General features: G+C 43.1%; 1 pseudogene across 1 annotated transcript; it reads right to left on the bottom strand.

Moving 5' to 3' along the window:
- Positions 1 to 3,639: 3,639 nt before the first annotated feature.
- Positions 3,640 to 5,724, bottom strand: LOC310986182 (green-sensitive opsin-like; annotated as a pseudogene). The gene is made up of 6 exons: positions 5,340 to 5,724; positions 5,050 to 5,218; positions 4,878 to 4,944; positions 4,198 to 4,296; positions 3,844 to 4,083; positions 3,640 to 3,738 (listed from the first exon to the last, which is right to left on the bottom strand). The product of its transcript is annotated as a green-sensitive opsin-like (transcript).
- Positions 5,725 to 22,258: the final 16,534 nt, after the last annotated feature.

Genomic DNA, 22,258 nt, shown 5'->3' with positions numbered 1-22,258 from the left:
TTTTTTTTTTTAAGGGATAGTTCACCCAAAATTCAAATTTCACTCATACTCACCCTCATGTCGACTAAGGGCTGGGAGAATTTCCGGAGTCCTCCGCGCCTTCTCGGAGTTACGGGGGGGTCTGCGTAGCAGTATTTGTCCATAATGGTTGTGAATGGTGCTCACTTTATTTCGTCCAAAATGACACACCAAAAGTTAGTTAGTTAGTTAATTTAGTTTATTGAAACAGGACAGTGTACATTACCATTAGTCAATTGAAAAAAAACAAAGAAAAGATGGTTGTACCAGATTTAGCCCTCGGGCTATTTTCCATCTGTGGTCCTGACACTCACAATACAAAACACAATAAAATACAGATGCCAAAGAATACACAACATAGTGCAATACAGAAAGGCCCAAGACATAGAAAGGCACAGATAAACACAAAGGCCCACACACGGGCCACACCTGTTACCCCTTGGGCAACCGGGGGACTACACTGAAAACACATACATCACCTCATTCTAAAAGTAGGATCACAGAACACCACCTGGTAGGCCAGCAGCAGCTCCTGGGGCCGATAAAGTGCATGGAGTTAGCATTAGTGCTGGTAAGTTAAAGTGCTGGTTAAAGTGCTAGTTTTCTAGAGTAAAGTGCTGTTTTTCCCATTTAGGATAGTTAAAGTGCAAAAAGCTCGTAGCACCAGGGAGAGTAAAATAATAATGGAAATAAAAATGTTAACAATTTATAAAAAACATCCAGATACCTCCATACTGCTCGTCTGTAATGTCCCTCTTGTATTGAAGCCCCGACATGAGAAATTGTTCTGAAAAAAATTTAATAAGTCTATATTTTAAGCTTGTTTGTACCGGAAGCTCCCAGTGTCTCAGTTCACTGCTCTTCCTGTGTGCTTTGCACTGATCGGCGGAACAATTTCTCATGTCGGGGCTTCAATACAAGAGGGACATTACAGACGAGCAGTATGGAGGTATTTGGATGTTTTTTGGTGTGTCTTTTTGGACGAAGAAAAGTGAGCACCATTCACAACCATTATATGGACAAATACTGCTGCGCGGACCCCCCCCCGTAACTCCGAGAAGGCACGGAGGACTCTGAAAATTCTCCCAGCCCTTAGTCGACATGAGGGTGAGTAGGTAATGAGTGAAATTTGTATTTCGGGTGAACTATCCCTTTAACTAAGCTCCAGTAGCAACCGGCTAAACTACGGGAGGATACTGTAAACCAGCACTGATCCGGTGTGTTTATCAAAGCTTGGTCGCAGTGCTGAGGCACCGGGTCGGTTTGAGCTGCATTCAGGCTGCATTAAAACTTTATAGATCCATGGCCAGTGATCAGTGTCGGTGGCTTTTAAACTCATTAAATAATTGTGCTCCAGTATAATCGGTACGCCTGAAAATGATTAAAATGCGTAATTTATTTTAACACGTAAATTTTTGTGTACTTCATTTATCTTAATTAACGCGTTAAAGTCCCGGCCCTTATATTATACTTTTTAAAATATATATTTTTTTGATATAATTTGCTTAAAAAGTTTCATTGTGGTTTTTATTTTCTTGAACATTCAGAATTTTATATACACAAAAATAAAAACGAATTTGATTGACTTGACTGACGTTGCGCGACCCTTCCGTTCACCAGCGATCAGTAAGGGGGTTATTATGGTACTGGAGCAGGTAGATACTGTACAGCTGTCTCACAAACCGTTTTGGCTTTTCTTTTGATTCTTTTGTAGTTTTATTATTGTTATTGTTATTGTTATTATTTGTAGTTTTTAAAATAATTTAAGTTACATTAAAACTACATGTCTCTCAATCCGTTACTTTTCCTAAATACAAAGTCAAAGTCAACTTTATTTGTCTCCCATAGGAGAAATTCGGCTTGGGTAGAGAGCCGTGCTGCCGGCACAATCATCAGTACGTATGTATCATACAGTATGTGTTTGATGATTTCTGAAGCTTACAATTTATTAGAATGAAACAAACTTGATTTCTGAGCATTTATACCTGAGATGGCCAATAGCGCTGCATATAAACGGCAGTTATAGACCACTGGGGACACAGCAATTATTTCATCTTTTTTGCTCATCTTTTTTTTCTCACTTGTAATGTGTTCATGCTATCACATTTAACATTTACATAATCTGAATAATTTCAAATACAGTAAAGATCAAAAGAAAATGATGGTGCCAAATGACCCAGACATCTCATGAATATCTGTGCCGCAGGGAGACAAAATGAGCATCCATATAGGCCTACACGTGTTCACAGATTTTACAATTATTTGTAGAGTTGAGCCGGACACTTTTGCCGAGTACGAGTATTAAACGAGTAATACCAGTCAATATCTGTGCTCGGAAAAAAAAAAAGATTGAATGAAAATCCTCATTGGATAGCTGACTGTGTCTGCGTTCTGTGATAGGCTACAGCGCCCCTCCCCTACACACATGCAGGTGTGTTGCTGTGTCCCGCTCTGATCACTCACACACAGAACAGCTGACAGCTGTCTGTCTCTCCCTCAATCACTCAGGTTCGTGGGTCTTTACCCTTAACGTTTAGGGTTTCTTCAGCTTCAGGTTTGTTATTACTTCAGTTACTTACTTATTAACCAGTAGAGTTCTGGTAAACGTGGGTTCGTTCAGACGTGGTGCCGACTCGCGTTGCGTCTCTGCCTGTCTGAGATTTTTTTTTTTTTTTTCACACACACGCTCTCTCTCTCTCTCTCTCTCTCTCTCTCTCTCTCTCTCTCTCTCTCTCTCTCTCTCTCTCCCTCTCCCTCTCTCTGCCGGTCGTCGGAGTTTTTTTTTTTTTTTTTTTTAACCGTCAGCTGGCTCTAACCATTTTTTTTTAACTTCACGCATTGTCTGACACTTTCTTGCTGTATTTCATAAAAAATAGCAGTGGTATAAATTACAAATTAAGCTACACTCTCTCCCCCCTCCCCTCTCTCTCTCATGATCAGTGATACAGAATGAGTGATACACAGAGAGTAGCTGACACTCAGCTGTCTCAGTCTCTCTCTTACTCACTCACACAAACACACCTGGTGTGGAAATAAAAATAAAAATCACACTGATCATTAAAAAAAAAATTAAAGTTAAAAAAAAAAGTTGTTGAGTATGAAAACTCTTGTTCATTACATTTTCCTTCATAATTGCAACCGCATGTGTTGTATTCATTGTTGCAAAACTTGTGTAAATAGTTTGTTTGCTATCGTGATCAAAACCATTGATCTGAAGCTCAATGCTGATGCTGTCCTGTAAATAGTTTTCTAATTAGCAATAAATATAACAATTTCTGATCAATCCATGTCAATTGCATGCTTAAAATAACATACCGGTTAAAGCCTCGCCCATTTCAAGACAACCCGACCCACTTCTGGGTTAAACCCTGCCCATTCCGAGTACAGATACAGATACAGATAATTCATATGGTTAACAGATACAGAAAATGCTGTACTCGCTCATCCCTAATTATTTGCATTAATTTGAATTCAAATATATTTCCAGCAACCTTCAAAACAAAAGGTGAATACATGCAGTTCATGAGTTCCATGTAGTTCAGATGTCCATGAATGTAACTCAGTCCACAATGAGGATTATTCAAGGTTAAAGAGAGAGTAAAAAGGAAAATGTCTCTATGTTTAAGAGACAGAGGACACTTCTGTCTTGCTGGTAGAAACTGAGGTCTCATCCTCCACCATGCCGCCCATTCCAATAGTGCTGAGCATGCAGTTACGGAACTGAAAAAGAGCAAAAAAGCATGTTAGAGTAACCAACAAGTAATGGTCAACAAGGTGGGTTTAAACACTGAAAAGTTAAGGCAAGACCATTTCATAGCAACTAACCTGTTTGTTCATCAGCACATAGATCACCACGTTGTACAAGGCTGAGCTCTTAGCAAAGAAGGCAGGGATTGATGCAGTCAGGGCAGTGAAGGCAGCTCACTTATTCATAAAAATCCAGGCAGCAAAAGCAGCATATGGCCCCCAAGCTAGCAGGAAGCCGAAGACCATCAGGATGCACATGCGTTTCACTTCCCTCTCAGCCTTCTGGGTGGACTCTGACTCCTGCTGCTGGGCTGCAGCCTGAAGAGTTTGGTCAAATAAAATTGGATACGGTCATTAAAAATTACAACGATAAATACATAAAGTTAAGAAGATATCCAAAAAGTCTGTCAGAAGAAGTGGCATTTTACTCACAGCTTTGACTGTCAGCACCAGGCTTCCATAAGTGAAGAAGATGAGGAAGACAGGAGTGAAGAAGTGGACAACAAACATGTACATGACGTATGATTCATTGTTAAAGGGATAGTTCACCCTAGAATGATATTTCGCTCATTATCTACTCACCCTCATGTTTACTAAGGGCTGGAAGAATTTCCAGAGTCCACCGTCCCTTCTCTGAGTTACAGGGGGTCTTGGCGTAGCAGTGCATTTCAATGCAACGGTTGCAAAGGGACACCAGAGCTCTTCGTAAAAAAACACACACAAAAAAACATCCAAATACCTCCATGATGCTCGTATGTAATGTCCGTCTTGTGCTGAAGCCCCAAAAAGAGCTTTGAGAAGCTTCCGCTACAAACAAGCTTAAAATATAGACTTATTTAATTTTTTTCGGGACAATTACGCAATTTGGGGCTTCAGCACAAGACGGACATTACATACGAGCATCATGGAGGTATTTGGATGTTTTTTTGTGTGTGTTTTTTTACGAAGAGCTCTGGTGTCCCTTTGCAACCGTTGCATTGAAATGCACTGCGACGCCAAGACCCCCTGTAACTCAGAGAAGGGACGGTGGACTCTGGAAATTCTTCCAGCCCTTAGTCAACATGAGGGTGAGTAGATAATGAGCGAAATATCATTCTAGGGTGAACTATCCCTTTAAAGCCTTCTGCCAGAGTGTAGTAGTCAGGTCCACAGGAGCACTGCAAGCCTTCTGGGAGGTACCTGTGTGAGATGGAAGAAGAGCCATTATTGTAAACAATTAATTATTTTTCACTTTTACCTTTTTAGACATGGATGGTATGTTTGAGTGGTTCTTTGTGTTTTTACCTGGACCAGCCGAACAGTGGGGGTCCGGCGCATGCGAAAGCCATGACCCAGGTGAAACCAACACCAGCTCCGGCATGAGTATTACTGAACTTGAAGCTTCCCATGGGTTTGCAGACAACGATGTATCTCTCAACAGCCAGGACGACCAGAGACCAGAGAGCAACTTGACCTGCAGAGAGAAAAGAGGGAGAAACGTTAAGGTTAACTTGCAACAGTTCAATGCAACTACAGTGCCAAGAAACATTGAGGAGAAATCTAGAAATCGGCTGGGATCTTAGCTGAAGTTTTACCTCCAAGCGTGGCCATGAATCCCTCAACAGCGCAGGCAGTGGCTCCAAGAACGAAGTAGCCATTAAAAGCAGAGATGATGGTGATGGTGAATCCGAAGGCGCACATGATGAGACCAGCCACAGCCAGGTTGACCAGGATGTAGTTGAGAGGTTGCTGGAGTTTCTTGTTCTGCATAGTTACCAGCAGCGTCAGACCGTTGATGGGAGTTCCGGTGCAGATCAGGAAGAACATGTAGAAGGCTAGAAGCTTGAACATGATGGGATCCACCATGTAGTACTGTGGATATTCAAAGGGACTTCTAACAACCCCAGTCTTGTTGGAAAAGGGGATGTAGAAGTTCTTTCCCTCTGTGCCATTGGGCTCGATTCCTCCTTCCCAAGCCATGTTGGTTGTGTGTTGTTGTGCTGAGCTTCTTCACCTAAAGAGCTCAGTAGTGCTGGTGGGATCAAGAGTCAGAGAGCAAGGGTGTGATTTTTATACCTCAACACTAACCCTATAGTCAAACTGCCAAACTGAGATTACAGGATTGGAAGGAAGTGCGTCAAGAGGCCCATCTTAACACACTAGATTAAGAGGCTGGGGCCCAATGTAATTTTCATTTTCCTTTTCACTTAGTTTTCCTTGCACCATAAGATTGTATATGAAGTTGTATTGGATATGAGAGAAAAGAGGGGGGAGACCCCACACACACACCACCACCACCACCACCCTCATTTGCATGAGAAGGTATAGCTATTTTAAAATATTTAAAAGAGAGGGGGCGTCGCATGGCGTAGTGGTTAGAGCGGGCGCCCCATGTATAGAGGCACAGTCCTCGCTGCAGTCGGCCCTGGTTCGAGTCCCGTGTCGGGCGCCATTTACTGCATGTCATTCCCCCTCTCTCTGCCTCCCCGTTTCCTGTCTGTCTGAACTGTACTATCCATAAAGGCATAAATGCCCAAAAAATATACTTAAAAAAAAAAAAGAGAGATATGGAGACCAGTGGCTCAGTCTGGTCTAGAACCAGCTTGGGTTTATGTCCATTTTGTGGGGATAAACTCTACTGCCATTTCCCTTTTGAATTTTGAACAAGGTAGGAGTCGTACCTGATTGATTGATTGATATGTTGTGGTTCTGCTCTTTGTTTCATGTTTCTTGTTCCTATGTGATGTTGATGATGATGGCAGAAACGGATAATACGCACTGATTGCACGTTCCCTGTCATTTATGGGCTTATTTAGTTGCTGCTGCTGTTGTTGTTTCAGCTCACTGTGACACAAATAAAGCACAAATAATTGTCCTACGGGGAGTCGGGACACAAATAAAGCTGAACCTGAAGCCCCGTCTTTTCTAGTCAGAAGTCATTCATTTACTTTGATGAGCATTTTTCTGACTCATTGATCACATTTATCGCATTTTGTACCACTGAATGTCGGAAATAAAAATCTCAGATTGCAACTGGCCCTAGTTATCTTATTTTGTATCCAACAGTGCCCTACCCTAATGTGTTTACCCAGTGTCTCGTTGTCCCCCCTCCCTTGTGGAAATAAGCTGTGCTGTCCTTCCCTTGGGTCAGTGTATCCAGCAATCTGTAGTGTGAGTTCCAGTGCTCCAGCCTTGTTGTCCATCTTTTCATCAAGCGTTTTTATACCTCTGCCTGATCTAACTGCTTGACTGGTGTTTGACCCTGATTGATAATAAAAAGGGATTGTGATTTGAGATTTACCGCTTGTGTTGCTCTGCACTCTGTCCTCTGTCTCTGGTGATTGTGACACAGTATAGGCTACTGTATCCTACAGTTCTGAGCTGGAATCTTAATCTGCTACTTTATAACTGTTGTACTCTACCTTATAATATTGACTTAGCATGTTTTTAGTACAATTTGTTTGATAACTGTTGCAGTTATCGAACAAATTGTACAAAGCGGCGGAGCCTGGATGTGCATAGGCCCACCCAGATTGCCAGATTGCCCACCCAATGAGATTAATGATATAGTATATATATATACACAGTATATACATAGCTACAGCAGAGGAAACTCCGCTGTTCTCAGCTCCACTGCCACGAGCAGGTTTTTTTTTTTTAAGGGATAGTTCACCCAAAATTCAAATTTCACTCTATCTACTCACCCTCATGTCGACTAAGGGCTGGGAGAATTTTCAGAGTCCTCCGTGCCTTCTCAGAGTTACGGGGGGGTCCGCGCAGCAGTATTTGTCCATAATGGTTGTGAATGGTGCTCACTTTTCTTCGTCCAAAATGACACACCAAAAGTTAGTTAGTTCGTTAATTTAGTTTATTGAAACAGGACAGTGTACATTACCATTAGTCAATTGAAAAAAACAAAGAAAAGATGGTTGTACCAGATTTAGCCCTCGGGCTAATTTCCATCTGTAGTCCTGACACTCACAATACATAACACAATAAAATACAGATGCCAAAGAATACACAACATAGTGCAATACAGAAAGGCCCAAGACATAGAAAGGCACAGATAAACACAAAGGCCCACACACGGGCCACACCTGTTACCCCTTGGGCAACCGGGGGACTACACTGAAAACACATACATCACCTCATTCTAAAAGTAGGATCACAGAACACCACCTGGTGGGCCAGCAGCAGCTCCTGGGGCCGATAAAGTGCATGGAGTTAGCATTAGTGCTGATAAGTTAAAGTGCTGGTTAGTTAAAGTGCTAGTTTTCTAGAGTAAAGTGCTGTTTTTCCCATTTAGGATAGTTAAAGTGCAAGATGCTCGTAGCACCAGGGAGAGTAAAATAATAATGGAAATGAAAATGTTAACAATTTATAAAAAACATCCAGATACCTCAATACTGCTCGTCTGTAATGTCCCTCTTGTATTGAAGCCCCAACATGAGAAATTGTTTTGAAAATTTTTTAATAAGTATATATTTTAAGCTTGTTTGTACCGGAAGCTCCCAGTGTCTCAGTTCACTGCTCTTCCTGTTTGATTTGCACTGACCGGCGGAACAATTTCTCATGTCGGGGCTTCAATACAAGAGGGACATTACAGACGAGCAGTATGGAGGTATTTGGATGTTTTTTGGTGTGTCTTTTTGGACGAAGAAAAGTGAGCACCATTCACAACCATTATATGGACAAATACTGCTGCGCGGACCCCGCGGTGGCATGGATGAGCGAGGGCCCGTCAATGCCGCTTGCGGCTTTAATTATTATTATTATTATTATTATTATTATTATTATTATTATTATTATTATTATTATTATTTGTAGTTTTTAAAATAATTTAATTTACATTAAAACTACATGTCTCTCAATCCGTGACTTTTCCTAAATATACAGTATGTGTTTGATGATTTCTGAAGCTTACAACTTATTAGAATCAAACAAACTTGATTTCTGAGCATTTATACCTGAGATGGCCAATAGCGCTGCATATAAACGTCAGTTATAGACCACTGGTGACACAGCAATTATTTCATCTTTTTTGCTCATGTTTTTTTTCTCACTTGTAATGTGTTCATGCTATCACATTTACATTTACATAATCTGAATAATTTCAAATATGGTGAAGATCAAAAGAAAATGAATTGATGGATTATCAGACACTGGTCGCCTGCAGTGAGGACTACAGCCTCAACACATGGGGCGGGTGCTCTACCAACTGAGCTAAACACCGCCCCATGTTTCATCTTTTAATTCAACTTCAGAACAACCTATTAAAACAGAAGTAAGCGGAATGTTTGTGTTAATATAAGTCTTAAATAATATCTTCCGACAGCAATCACTCATATAGAGTGTTTGGTCTGAAACACGGGTCTGTCAGTCATTCTGCTCTGCTGTAAGCTGAGGAGAAAACTTTCCTTGTATCCTACAACCTTTATCCAATGAGGAGAGAGAACGGCATAAAGCGGCGGTCCTCTCTGTGTGTGCAGCCAAGGTGAGGGTCTAAGGACAGAGGATGTTGTTACGATGCCATGTAAAGCCCTTTGAGACAAACTGTTTGTAAAAACGGGCTATACAAATAAAATTGCCTTGCCAAGGGATGCGCGTGAATGTGGTGACGTAGGGACGAGGGCGGGGACTGCTAACTCCATCGGCTGACAAGAAGTGGTACAAGACCGGATCGCTTACCAGAAAATCAGAATAATTTCAAATATAGTAAAGATCAAAGGAAAATGAATTGATGGATTATCAGACACTAGTATATGACAAACTTCCATCAGGATTTTTTTTTTAACCCTTTCATTTTTTTAAATGGCAGCAAATAGTAACATCCATTGTCCTCTGGGGTCAAAATGACCCCAACTGGTTTGACTGCTAAAAAGCACAAAACATAACATTATCACACACCGTAGATGAGCATTTAGTAGCCCGGGCGTTTAATATGCTGAATCGACTTGGAGCCCAGGCGTTTATAAGAACCAGGCGCGTATTTGCAACAAGCTACTATTTATTTTTGCAATGAGCCGCACCAGACCATTATGCAAAGAACAAGGAGGTCACCATAGGACCACTGGAACAAAACTACTTTTTTTCCCCGACACATCTCCTGACAATAAAAACAGTTTGTCTGTGTTACCGCGACACAGGGAGCTGATCAGAGCAGCCAATCAGATCAATGTTATGAACGATAGCGGGAGGGGGGGTTGATCGCGGTAATTTCAACACTGACTGTACATTAGCACATTCATCTATTTGTCTTTAGCAGTCTAGCGCGACCTGTCGTGTGTGTGTGTGTGTGTGTGTGTGCGCCTGCATGCGAGAGAGATAGAGCGGGAGGAGGGGGCTGACTGACAGAGGTGAGAGCCGGTGAAACGCTGTTAAAAAACAATTTTATTTTCTGTGCAAGACTATGGTAAACACTTAATCGCCCGGGCGTTTAATTGAACCGGTGTATTAGAGCACAGGCGCGTATTTGCACGCGGGCGACTATTCGGTCATCTACGGTATTTTTGTTATAAAACACATCAACATTAATTTCCATAACATTTAACAGCATACATTCAATCTTTCAAAACTAACTTTTCAGAATCAATCTTAATTCAGAAACAGTCTGCATGTGCCCTCAGATGCAGGTAGTAATAGTGTGTTGTGTGCAGATGTGTGCATTGCATTTTTGGCACATTTTACCTGTTTTGACATCACTCTGGCGAGGGCAGAATATCACTTTTGGAGTGATGGGCCAAGATCTGGGCAAGTGGCAGCTCAGAGGCGGGGATCTCGGCGAGGGGGAGCTGCCATATGCCACAGAGATCCTACCTCATCATCTTGTTCATCATTTTCTTCTGAGAGTCACTCACTCACACTCAGACACACGGGCACTGACAGACAGACAGACAGACAGACAGACAGACACACCACACACACACACACACACACACACACACACACACACACACACACACACACACACAGATTACTCTGCTATACCAATGATTTTGCTGCCAATGTTCACTATTTTATTTAAGGCATTTTTGTGTCTAACATTCAGACCTGCTGACGCTTTTTACAAATCATGTTGGTGTTTTCTCCAAAAGTGAGTTTATTGTCAATGATGGAACCAAGACATTTGTACTGTATCTGACTACAGACTCTACCTCTTGGCCATCAATGATAGTGCTCTCTATTGTAGGGAAATGGCATCTAGAATCAATGCACATGTCTTTAGTTTTAATAACATTTAAATTTAAAAAGGAGTTCTTGCACCACTTAAAAAATAATCTATCACAGGGCCATGGCTTGATTCATCATCACAGAGGAGGCTCACAATAACTGTATCATCTGCAAATTTCAAGATATGTCTGTTTGGGAACTGACTACAGTCATTAGTAGCCTATATAGAATATAAAGAAGTGGGGAGAGGACACACCCTTCAGATGAGCCAGTGGATGAAACAATCTCCCCTGACACACACCCATTCACCCTCACCCTTTGAGATCTGCCAGAGAGGAAGTCCATTATCCAGCCAGCCATGATATTGGAGTCAACACCAAAGTTGTTGCAAAGCCTATCCACCAGCAGATGGGGCTGAATGGTGTTGAATGCAGATGCAAAGTCCACAAACAGAAGCTTAGCATGAGCTTTGTTGCCCTCCAAATGTTTGATTAAGAGATCCAGGAGTGTGATGGTAGCGTCCTGGACCCCCCTCCCTATCCTGTACGCAAACTGAAGGGGATCAATCAAGAAGATGTTCAGTTTTAGCCAAAAGTTCATACTTAATCAGTTTCTCAAATCACTTCATGACCAGGGAAGTGAGAGCCACTGGCCTATAGTCATTTAGAACCTTGAGATGACAGATTTTTGCCACAGGGACTATGATTGACTGTTTCCACATTTTTGGTACCCTCTGCTGAACAAGTGATAGCATAAAAATATGATAAAAAATTGGACCCAGTTGTTCTGCGCAGCAAGAGAGAAAACGACTCTCAGTATTATCAGGGCCAGGACTGGTCTTGCGTTGCAATGCTTAAAAGTGTTCACTACAGTGCGTTTATCGAAAGAAGTGACAGGAGAAGAACTGGAAAGATCAACTTTTAAAAATTCACGTTCCTTAGAGAAGTTATTAACATCAAACCTAAGATAAAACTGATTGAGCTCATCAGCGAGTGACTTGTTATCAAAACCATCTAAAACCACTTTTTTCCTGCATTTGCTGCCATGCAGACCGGTCATGGTTTTCATCACATCCCAAGCTGAACCAGAGTTTTTGCAGCTCAGTTTTTCCTCCACTGTTTACTTGAACAGTTCAATCTTTGTAGTAAATAGATCGGCCTCTTTCGAGGGCACAAAAGACAGTTTGACAGTTGTTTTGAGTAGATGAGTTTTCCTGCTGAGAGGATTCACAATTGTGGATATATATTTTCTAAAAAAAAAACTATTTTTTTAGTTTCTTTCTGATTATTTTTGTACTGTTTTCAAGCAATTATACTTACCTGATTCTTATTCCGTGATGTTTGATGCTTGCGATGTTCACCATGTACTAATATATTTGGTTGTGTAGATAGGAGGCTTCATATTTTACTATATCAGTCACACACTGAAGGTGGTCATCTTATTAATTGTATTGTAGGTTCCGAATACCTATTGGCCACTGGTTGTATTATCTTAATTGTTTGACTGATTCATGCCAGCTGGTGGTATTCAGGGAAGTCTTGAATGTTATATATATGGGCTACACCCATTCAGCTCATTTACGCTGAGGAAAGCCAAGGGCTGAAACGCGTCCGTCTGACACTGCTGTGCGTTTAATAAATGTTTCAAGCTTCTATCGTGAGTGCTGACATGAGCCGGCACCCAGTTCACCTTTATACAAGAGTCGAGCACGCCATTTCTTTTGTTCTCAGAATTAACTCATTGGGCCCTATTTTGATGGCGCAACTCATGGGGGCGCAGCGAGGCGAGCCCTGGCGCAGCTGGCGCAGTGGCATTTTCCTCCAGTGCAACAAGGTGCGCAGCGGATTCGGTAAATTGGCAGACTGCTGTGCGCCGAGATGGGAGTGGTCGCGCAGCAGGGGGAGGTGTCGACAGATTCGCCGTGGCGCAGTGACAATTTGTTGCAGATAGACCGCGCGGAGAGTGCGCTGAAAGCTCGCCAGCTCCAACCTGGTCTAATCTCAGCGCAAGGCGAAGCGCAGCCAGCGGACTGGTATTTTGACTGCCCAGCGCGCAGTGCGCCCACGTCACCAAGACCTCACAGGCAGATTTCCACAGTTCCAGGCACATTTAAATGCAATTAATAATAATAATAATAATCATCATCATCATCACAATAACCCCTATTTATTGTATCTGAATCAGCACATACACCTATATCTATATCAGGGGTCTCAAACTCCCGGCCCGGGGGCCACATCCGGCCCGCGGCCCCCCTACATCTGGCCCGCGGCCCCCCTACATCTGGCCCGCGTCTTGACATGAAAAGTAGGAAAGGCTGTCAAAGTTAATGCCTTAATGCAAAATGCTTTTAACGGCCCTATTTTTTTTTATGCGCAATTAATGCGCTAACCTCGGGCCGCTCGTAGTTGGGGGAAACAGAGAAGCTGCCTTCTCCAGACGTGATCACAGGTAGGCTGTGTGTGCATGTCTGAGTGTGTGAGTTACTACGGTTAGCGCGACGCTCCCGTCCCCCGGATATTTCTGCAACTGGATTCACATGATCCGGTCTGAGACATGAAACTCATGGACTGAGGAGTCGTCCTGCTGCGCTCTGCACGTCACACCGACGGTCGTACATTTGTACTGTGAGGAGTCGCTCTGCCCCGTGGTCCCGGTGTCTCATACACAAACAGTGATAATCCACTGCAACATGTTGCTGTTGTTGCCGTTGTTGTGGTTGTGCGCGACGTAGAGCTGCCGCTTCGACTAGCGAGTTTTTTTCCCCCCCAATCTCCCGTTCATTCAGCTGGTGAGGGAGGGAGTGAGGGAGGGAGGGGTGGAGTGTGTGTGCGTGTGGGAGGGGGAGGGGGGGGTCTTATGATGCAGAAAACTTGCATATGTTTTTTCTCCTCATGTTCCTACACTAGAGAACTTGTTCTTCTTGTCACCAAACGAGGCTGCTCTCTCTCTCTGACAGCTGATTTTTAAATACCATGAAAATGGTATTTGGAAAGCATGGAAAGCATAAGAAACGTCCAGATCTGGATGTTTCTTATGCTTTCCATTCATCTTGCTGGTATTTCAAGCAAAAAAGAAAAATACTATGTGATTAACTCAGGAAATTAAAGGATTACAAATTTCAATCGTTTGACAGCCCTAATTATCGTACAATATTTGATTTTTTTCAGAAAAAAAAAAAAAAAAAAAAAAAAAAATTATATTCGTCTTGAAAACTTTAGTGGCCCTCCACTGAGATGACAGTGCCAGCAGTGGCCCCCAGCTCATTTGAGTTTGAGACCCCTGATCTATATAGATTGTCCCGTCACACTGATGACAGATCAAAGGCTTGCGTAATGGAAACTCAGCCTGACTGAATTAACACAGATGAAACCACGGAGGGACTGCATGGGACAAAAAAGCAGCCTTGGATGTCCCAAGAGCAGGTGTTGACACTACACACTGTGCCGTTGCAGATGATCAGCTATTTATTTATTTACTTATTGATTTATTAGGGGCCAGCGCCGCATCGTCACGCGACCATAACAAATAAAACTGAAAACAAATAAACTATCATCTCTCACAGCAAACCACAATCAGCCTCGGCATCATAGTGAGCAGATATTCACATCTCCCCTCTCAGGTAAATTCTAAAGAAAAAAGAAAAAGAGAGACGCTCCGTGATGCCTCCTTTACGCACAGCTGTTTGTTTATGTTGTGATCTGTGCACACGTGTTTAAATATAGGTTACTAAATATGAGTGTCTTTATTAATGGAAAAGGGGGGTGTGTGTTTTGTTTTTTGTTTTTTTTTACTGGGCAACAGCCCAGGATAACCTGGATAACATCATAACCTCCTCCCTCCCAGACTACTTTTGCATCATCAGCCCGTGAGGTCTGTTCGCGCGACCGGACACTGCGAGCTTGGACCGGACCAGAACATCAGTTTCCTCCCGTCTCACTTGCTGTGAGAGATGATAGTTTATTTGTTATGGTCGCGTGACGATGCGGCTCAATAAATCAATAAGTAAATACATACATATAGCAGATAATCGTGTAGTGTCAACACAGCAGTAATCCATCCTCATCTTTCATCTGTGCAGCCTTTGATCTGTCATCAGTGTGACAGGACAATCGATATAGATGTGCTGAATGTGTATGCTGTAATCTGTATGTGCTGATTCAAATCTTCTCTTCCACGGTGAAATCAAACGTCCGCCTTGCGCGCGCGGCGGATTTAAAGGCGAGGAGAGGAGCTCATTTGATTGGTGAAGATCTGACTCGGCTGTGTCAAACCCACTCCACGCCTTCTCTCCTCCCTCTATGCCATTTGCGCCGGTGGGAGGGAAGTAGGCGGGATGCGCCCCGCTGCGTTTCGAAGGAAAATTGCAAACTGCTCCTGACCACTCCCCGTTGGCGAAGCGAACGCGGAGCGCAGGCCTTATCCGCTGCACCTGTGCCAGTTTACCAAAGTAGAGCCCATTGAGTTTTAGTCAAGTGTACCGGCAATTTAGACCATTTTTGACGATTTTTGTAGAGCCACAGCGTATTGTATATTATTGCCACCAACACATACTATGGCTCATTTGAAAGGTAAAACTTTCTGCTTCAAATGGCCACAAACCGCTTGTTTCTACGTGCCTCTGGTCCTGAGAAAACTCAAGCTAAACATGGCCGGTTTTCACCAAAATCCCTGCTTTTTTTCTAGAAAAGGAGATACAGCGTCTTTTATGAAAGGTGCTCTGTTTTGTGCCTGTCGCTCTTCTGGGAGCGTGCCTATGTTCCCTCAGCCCTATGTTCCCTCAGCCCTATGTTCCCTCTGGACTCTCTCTACCTATCTGGACTCTGTCTATCTGGCCTGTCTAGCCTCTACCTGGTCTTTTTACTAAACTTAACCAACTCCTTTCTTCATTGCCTAAACCCAACCAATGGTGAGACCAAAGGGCTGTGGGAATAGGGCCTAATTTTCAGTGACAACAAAAGTTAGAAATGAGGGAACATAGGGCTGAGGGAACATAGGGCCTAATTTTCAGTGACGACAAAAGTTAGAAATGAGGGAACATAGGGCTGAGGGCAGGGGTGCAGATCCAATGTCAGGATTGGGGGGGGACACAAAAGTGATTTTTTTTTTTTTTTTTTTTTGCCCATATGCAACTCATACCATGCCGCCATAAATCACAACTTGGTAGAGGCTCACCATATCATTCAAAAAGTACAGCACAGGGAATTATTTATTGTGCTTACCTTTCTTGTCCTAAACAGCCAACAGCACATATCACTGCTGTTATATTAGTAAATTATAATTTTAAGGGTCTCGGACATGTAATGTCTACTCGCATTCTTATCTTTCGCCTCCCTCCAACCTTCCCAGATCCCCGATTCTTCTCACCATCTTCCTTTTCTCCCAGTGTATGGGACTACTTTATGCATGATTAACTGATATGGATGAATATCAAAATATGAATCCTAAGATTGAGGGGGTCGTTTTTTAAAATTTAAAGCCTGCTGATATCATTAACGTCTGTGTAAGAAACTACCCATTCATTTGCATCATAGTGAAGGAGACCAGAGATTTCTGCTCTGGTTATTTGTTCCACCATTTCAATCATTTCTTTTTAGATGTTAATCTAAAATGTGAAGAATGTGAAGTCTGAAAATACATTTGTTCAATTTTTAATAATTTAGGGTATTTTTATTGGGGGGGACAATTCATGTTTTTCAGAAATTAGGGGGGACATGTCCCCCCCGTCCCCCCCGGGATCTGCACCCATGGCTGAGGGAACATAGGGCTGTGGGAACATAGGGATGACCCCGCTCTTCTGACACTTGCATTTCTGGATCAAAGGGCTCGTGTAAGATAAATATATACAACAATTGTTGTTCTATTCACAAAACCACCATTGGGGGCGGGGGCGCCACTAAACAACAATAACACAGACGCACCGTGCCATGTTACAGCCTCTCGCCGCGGAATGTGATGGTCTCTTGGCCAAAACAGGTCGGGAACACCGGTCCCACCAGTGGTCGCGGTCGGTGGTGCCGGCCTGCTTTGGCCCGAGAGACCATCACATTATACCGCGGGAGGACACGGTGTTGCTCGAGATGAAGACCGGGCGGGACTGTCGGCTGAGAGCTTCCTCTTTCGGCTCTGAGCTGCTGGAGCCTCGCGGGTGACAGCGGAGCGGCTGCGCTCCATCCGCATGCATAACTCGGTTTGCAAAAGCCGAGTTATGATAAAAACTTCCAGATTGTGATCTGTCATGAGTCTTTGATCTATTTCAGTTCTGCTCGTTGTAGAGTCCCCGTTTTTACACATAAGGTGTGTTAAAGTGTCTATTTTCATAATTTAAAAAAAAGGCAAAAAACGTAAAATTACGTTATTGGCACTCAACGCATGGGAACGAAAAACGTAAAATTACGTGGTTGGCACTCAATTAGGTAAAATGGCCTCAGAGTGCGAATTATACAATGACAATTGGGGGGGTCAACATTTTACACAGCACACCTGGACTCATTCCCGGTATCTTGTGTTCACATGTTAAACTCCACACAGGAACGAAACACCTGGCCTCAGTCCCCGGTTCTGGTTCTGGTTCAGATTCAGGTTCTGGTTCAGGTTCTGATTTAGATCCAGATTCTGGTTCAGATTCTGGCTCGGGTTCTGGTTCTGGTTCAGGTAAAAGTTCTTTCAGGACTGTCCGTGGACCTGCTGGTTCTGGTTCTGAAGCTCTATTCTCGGGTTCACATGTTAAACTCCACACAGGAACGAAACACCGGGACTGACTCAGTCCCGGTATCTCAGGTTCATAGTCAGTGACACGTGCAGATTCAGGCAATAAAATGGTTTAGTCCACTAGGGGTGTCTGAAATTTTACTACAAGCATTTTCCTGGCATGACTATGGAAATACTGTATATTGTAGTATTTATGATTACTAATAAGAAAGATAAATGTTTCAACCCCCCCTATCTGTTATTTGTACCTCTTTTAGGGGGGTCGCAGTCGTAATTAGGGGGGTCTAACCCCCCCAAACCCCCCTGTAATTCGCACACACGCATGTGGTATATTGATGTATTGATGAAAAGAAGGGATCACCGCTGACACGTCTTTACTTGTATTTAAAAAGGAGTTTATTAACAAGTAGAAGAACAGTGTACAAAAAATGCCGAATCCTGAAGCATCCCTGGTGCCAAAGTGAGATCTTCCTCCTTATGGCTCAACACCATGATCATATATACTTTCTAACTCCAAAACTCCACCTTCTCCCAACATAAGGATATAGCTTACCATAATAGGCATTATGTAACGAACAGGCTTGGAGACTCAAGTGCAGAGATCAAACACACTTTATTACAGGACGAGCAGAGGTCATTCACAGAAAGGCAGTCCACGGGGCAAAAGTACAGGCAGGGGCTAGACAAAGGCAGAATCAAAAACTGTCCAAAAGTCCAAAAACCACAGGCAAAAGTATCAAACAGGGCAAGGCAAGAGCAGGGTCAAAAATACTGACAAGAGGTCAAACACGGGTATACATACACTTGAAGAACGCGTGAGAGCTTGGAACCGAGGAACCTTGACAATCTGGCAAGGTAGGTATGGAACCCTCGGTGTATAAGTACTGAGTGGATGATTAGTGATGGCAAACAGGTGTGGCTGAGAACTGGCGGGAAACTTGACAGGAAGTGGGAGTGAAACAAGGATGAAACAGAGCTTAACAAAATAAAACAGGTGAATAGAGTCCAGAACACACCTATACTCTGTGAGCATGACACATTAAGTGTTCAACATTGCATAACATGAACAATCCATGTCTCTGTTAATCTCTAAACAATTCCTGTAAGTGTTTAACATACGCAGTTCATGTCTTGCGTCTATGGACATGAGACAGGATCTAGCCTATAGAGTTTTACGACCTTGCATTCATACTCCGGACGAGGAGGCTAACATAAACTTAAGCAAGGCTCTCACAGGAAAAATGTGAACAACAGGAAAGACATTCTCCTAGGGTACATTTCACAAGAGCCACTCATTATCTAATCTATTACTGTTACTAAACACCTAATGCAACATCTTTATATATCTATAAATGTATGTGCGTCTTTCTCTCTTACAACATCTACCTTCGATTTGTTTACTTCTGAGCAAAACATATCCATGAAGCAGAGCACCAATTCACACTTTCCTTCAATTCTCAAAAAAGGCACACATACAAAGAATAAACATAATACATGATATTAAAGCTAAAATTTCAGGTGAATAATACACTACACGCACGCACACACACTTACACACACACACACACACACACACCAAAGTCAACAATTAAAGCAGAAGTAAGTGGTCCGGTCGTTTTGGCTAATGCTGCGTTCGAGGCAGGCTTTTGAAATCGTAAATTACAGCTTCAAGTCACAACTTACGACTTTGTAGCGTTCCAGGCAACCCACTCGTGTTTTTCCGAACTGTTTTACCGGTGAAAGTCACTATAACGGCCACTCGTAACTTCCGACCGGTGAACTCGTACCAGATCGAACTGGTACGACTTCACGGTCGGAAAAATACGAGTTTCCTTGAACGCACCATAACAGTCCTCGTCCCTACGTCGCCACATTCACGGCGTCCCTTGGCTGCACACACAGCCCTGCATGCCGTTCTCTCTCCTCATTGGATAAAAACTGTAGGATACGATAAATGTTTTCTCCTCGGCTCAGAGCAGAGCAGAGTGACTGACAGACCCGTGTTTCAGACCAAACACTCTATGTAAGTGATTGCTGTCGGAAGATATAACTATTTAAGACTTATATTAACACAAATATATCACTTACTTCTGCTTTAAGTATTATGAACAGAACTCCAAAATAACCAAAATATAATTAAATCTCCAACTGCAATTAAACAAAAACAATGAAAAATAATACAAAAGAACTCAAATTAACACTTATCAATATACAAATTAATAAATCAAGCTGTTCCTCAAATCAATAAACTCACACAGCAGCCCCCAGAGAGCCCAAGAACTTAAAGGACAATTCCAGGCGAATTCAACTCTGGGGTGTATTTTCATATCATTTTAGGTCTAAAAGAATGAATCTGAAGATTTTCAGTTTAATCGCTCCTGTTTTACGGTAGTTGCATCTGTCCCCGCATCCCCACGGCAGCAATGAATAGGAGTGGATGTACAGTAAGTTCCGCTGTTTAGGCTGTTTACAGCCCTCAAAGCCGCAATTTTTTTCCACAGACAGCGTCAGATGGCTACTCAAACATGCACCGAGAAGTTTTTTTACTTCAAGCAAGCCGGCATGTTTGTAAAACTAGATCTAATTCAAAGTCTCCCGGAGTCTCGCACGAGACCCAGTTGCCGTGCGCGGTGTATTCAGGTGCAGTGGGAAAAGCTACCGTTTGTGTCATAAACACAGGAATATCAACTCTTGACTTGCTTCAAGTAAAAAAAACTTCTCAGCGCATGTTTGAGTCGCCACCTGACGCTGTCTGTGGAAAAAAATGTACACTTCAAGCAAGTAAAGAGTTGATATTCCTGTGTTTATGACACAAACGGTAGCTCCTACTGCGCCTGAATACACCAGCACTGCAACTTCGGGCTCGCGCGAGACTCCGGGAGACTTTGAATTAGATCTAGTTTTACAAACATGCCGGCTTGCTTGAAGTAAATAAACTTCTCGGTGCATGTTTGAGTAGCCATCTGACGCTGTCTGTGGAAAAAAATTGCGGCTTTGAGGGCTGTAAACAGCCTAAACAGCGGAACTTACATCCACTCCCATTCATTGCTGCCGTGGGGATGCGGGGACAGATGCAACTACCGCAAAACAGGAGCGATTAAACTGAAAATCTTCAGATTCATTCTTTTAGACCTAAAATGATATGAAAATACACCCCAGAGTTGAATTCGCCTGGAATTGTCCTTTAAGAGCTCTGGTAACAGCTCTGTGAAGAGGGGGGATGCTGGACCCAAACCTAACCCAGAGGAAACCCCCCAAAAAAGAAAACAACAAAAATAAGTATTTTTTAAATGACAAACAATTGAACCAAACACAGCCAAATAAAACAGCTGCGTCGTCCAGGAGCCGTGGCGATGAATTAACACTTATGGACCGCAGCGTCACAGCAGACCAGGTACTGTAGCAGAGTTACTGCACAGCTTCTGCCTGATTCAAACTGTGGCACAGAATATTAACAATTAGCCGGGGGGTTCAAAGCAGTGGGTCGGAGGAAAAGAGGAGGGCGGACAACGCCAACTTACCACGAGGAGGTACAACCACACATGGAAGGCTTCCAGCGGGACAACTCGGCCCCAAGGCTACAGCAGTCTGCTACACTACAGTAACAAAAGGAGAACCGTGTCACCAATGTACTCTGTGGCACGCTAAGTGGTAGGAAGGACAACAGTGCACATACCTGTGAGGAAGACCGAGAGGAAACGTGCACCAAGATGATCCGCCACGCCAAACAGGGCTCCACCACACTCAGACATGCCACAAAGGCTCCAACGCCTGCACCGGCTCTGCCACGCCAGGCCACAGCCACTACGGGGGACGAGCAAAACTGGAAAAGAAGAGAGAGGTCGCAGGTGTGACCAGACCAGTTTTAAAAAAGTGTGCAGCGCCGCCCATGAATCAGTGCGCCAATCCACACCTAATGTGGATGGAGCAAGGAGGAGGGGGAAGGTTTGGGAAAGAACAGACCATCCTGCCACACATGTAAGACCCATTCTGGGTCACAATAGAAGTCCAAGGAAAAATGTTTGGTGTTTTTACTGTTCTCAAATGTAAAGATGGGTCACATTGGACCCTCAGCATTATTTAATTCTTAAATTACCTGCTACAAATGTTTGTTTAAAGCCCTGTATGGGCAATGTTCAGCTTTTTATACCGAGGGAAATTTAGGTTCTCAGGAAAATCGCTGCTTATTGTTAGAGAATAATTTCACTTCCCTATAAATTTGTGTAGTTAATTGTCAATCTCTCTGTGTCATAGTGACTTTCTGTTAGAATAATGCTGGGATCAGTTATTTACCCTATTTTAGATGATAACGCTCTCCGTCACTGGCAGGCTGCAGCTGCGGCTGGAAGCGGCTGTGTGTCGGGGAGAAGGTCAGGGAGACTCGACTCGGCACCGGTACCGGTAATAATGTAATATTGGAGGGTACGGGCCAAAGGGAGCCTTCCGTGACGAATGGATAGTATTGGTCAATTTCTATGCAGGCCTACGGCTAATAGACTGAATGGATTTTTTTGGTTGTTTTTGCTATTCATATTGTGTAGATCGGACCACAGGACCATAATCGCCGCATGAACGATGTTAATAATAATTATCAAACTTCAAAATGGTAGTCCACATTGAGGATTTTTCCAGA

Source organism: Trachurus trachurus (genome assembly GCF_905171665.1).
Source record: "Trachurus trachurus genome assembly, chromosome: 5".
Taxonomy (NCBI): Eukaryota; Metazoa; Chordata; class Actinopteri; order Carangiformes; family Carangidae; genus Trachurus; species Trachurus trachurus.
This window is presented reverse-complemented; position numbering and strand designations above follow the sequence as displayed.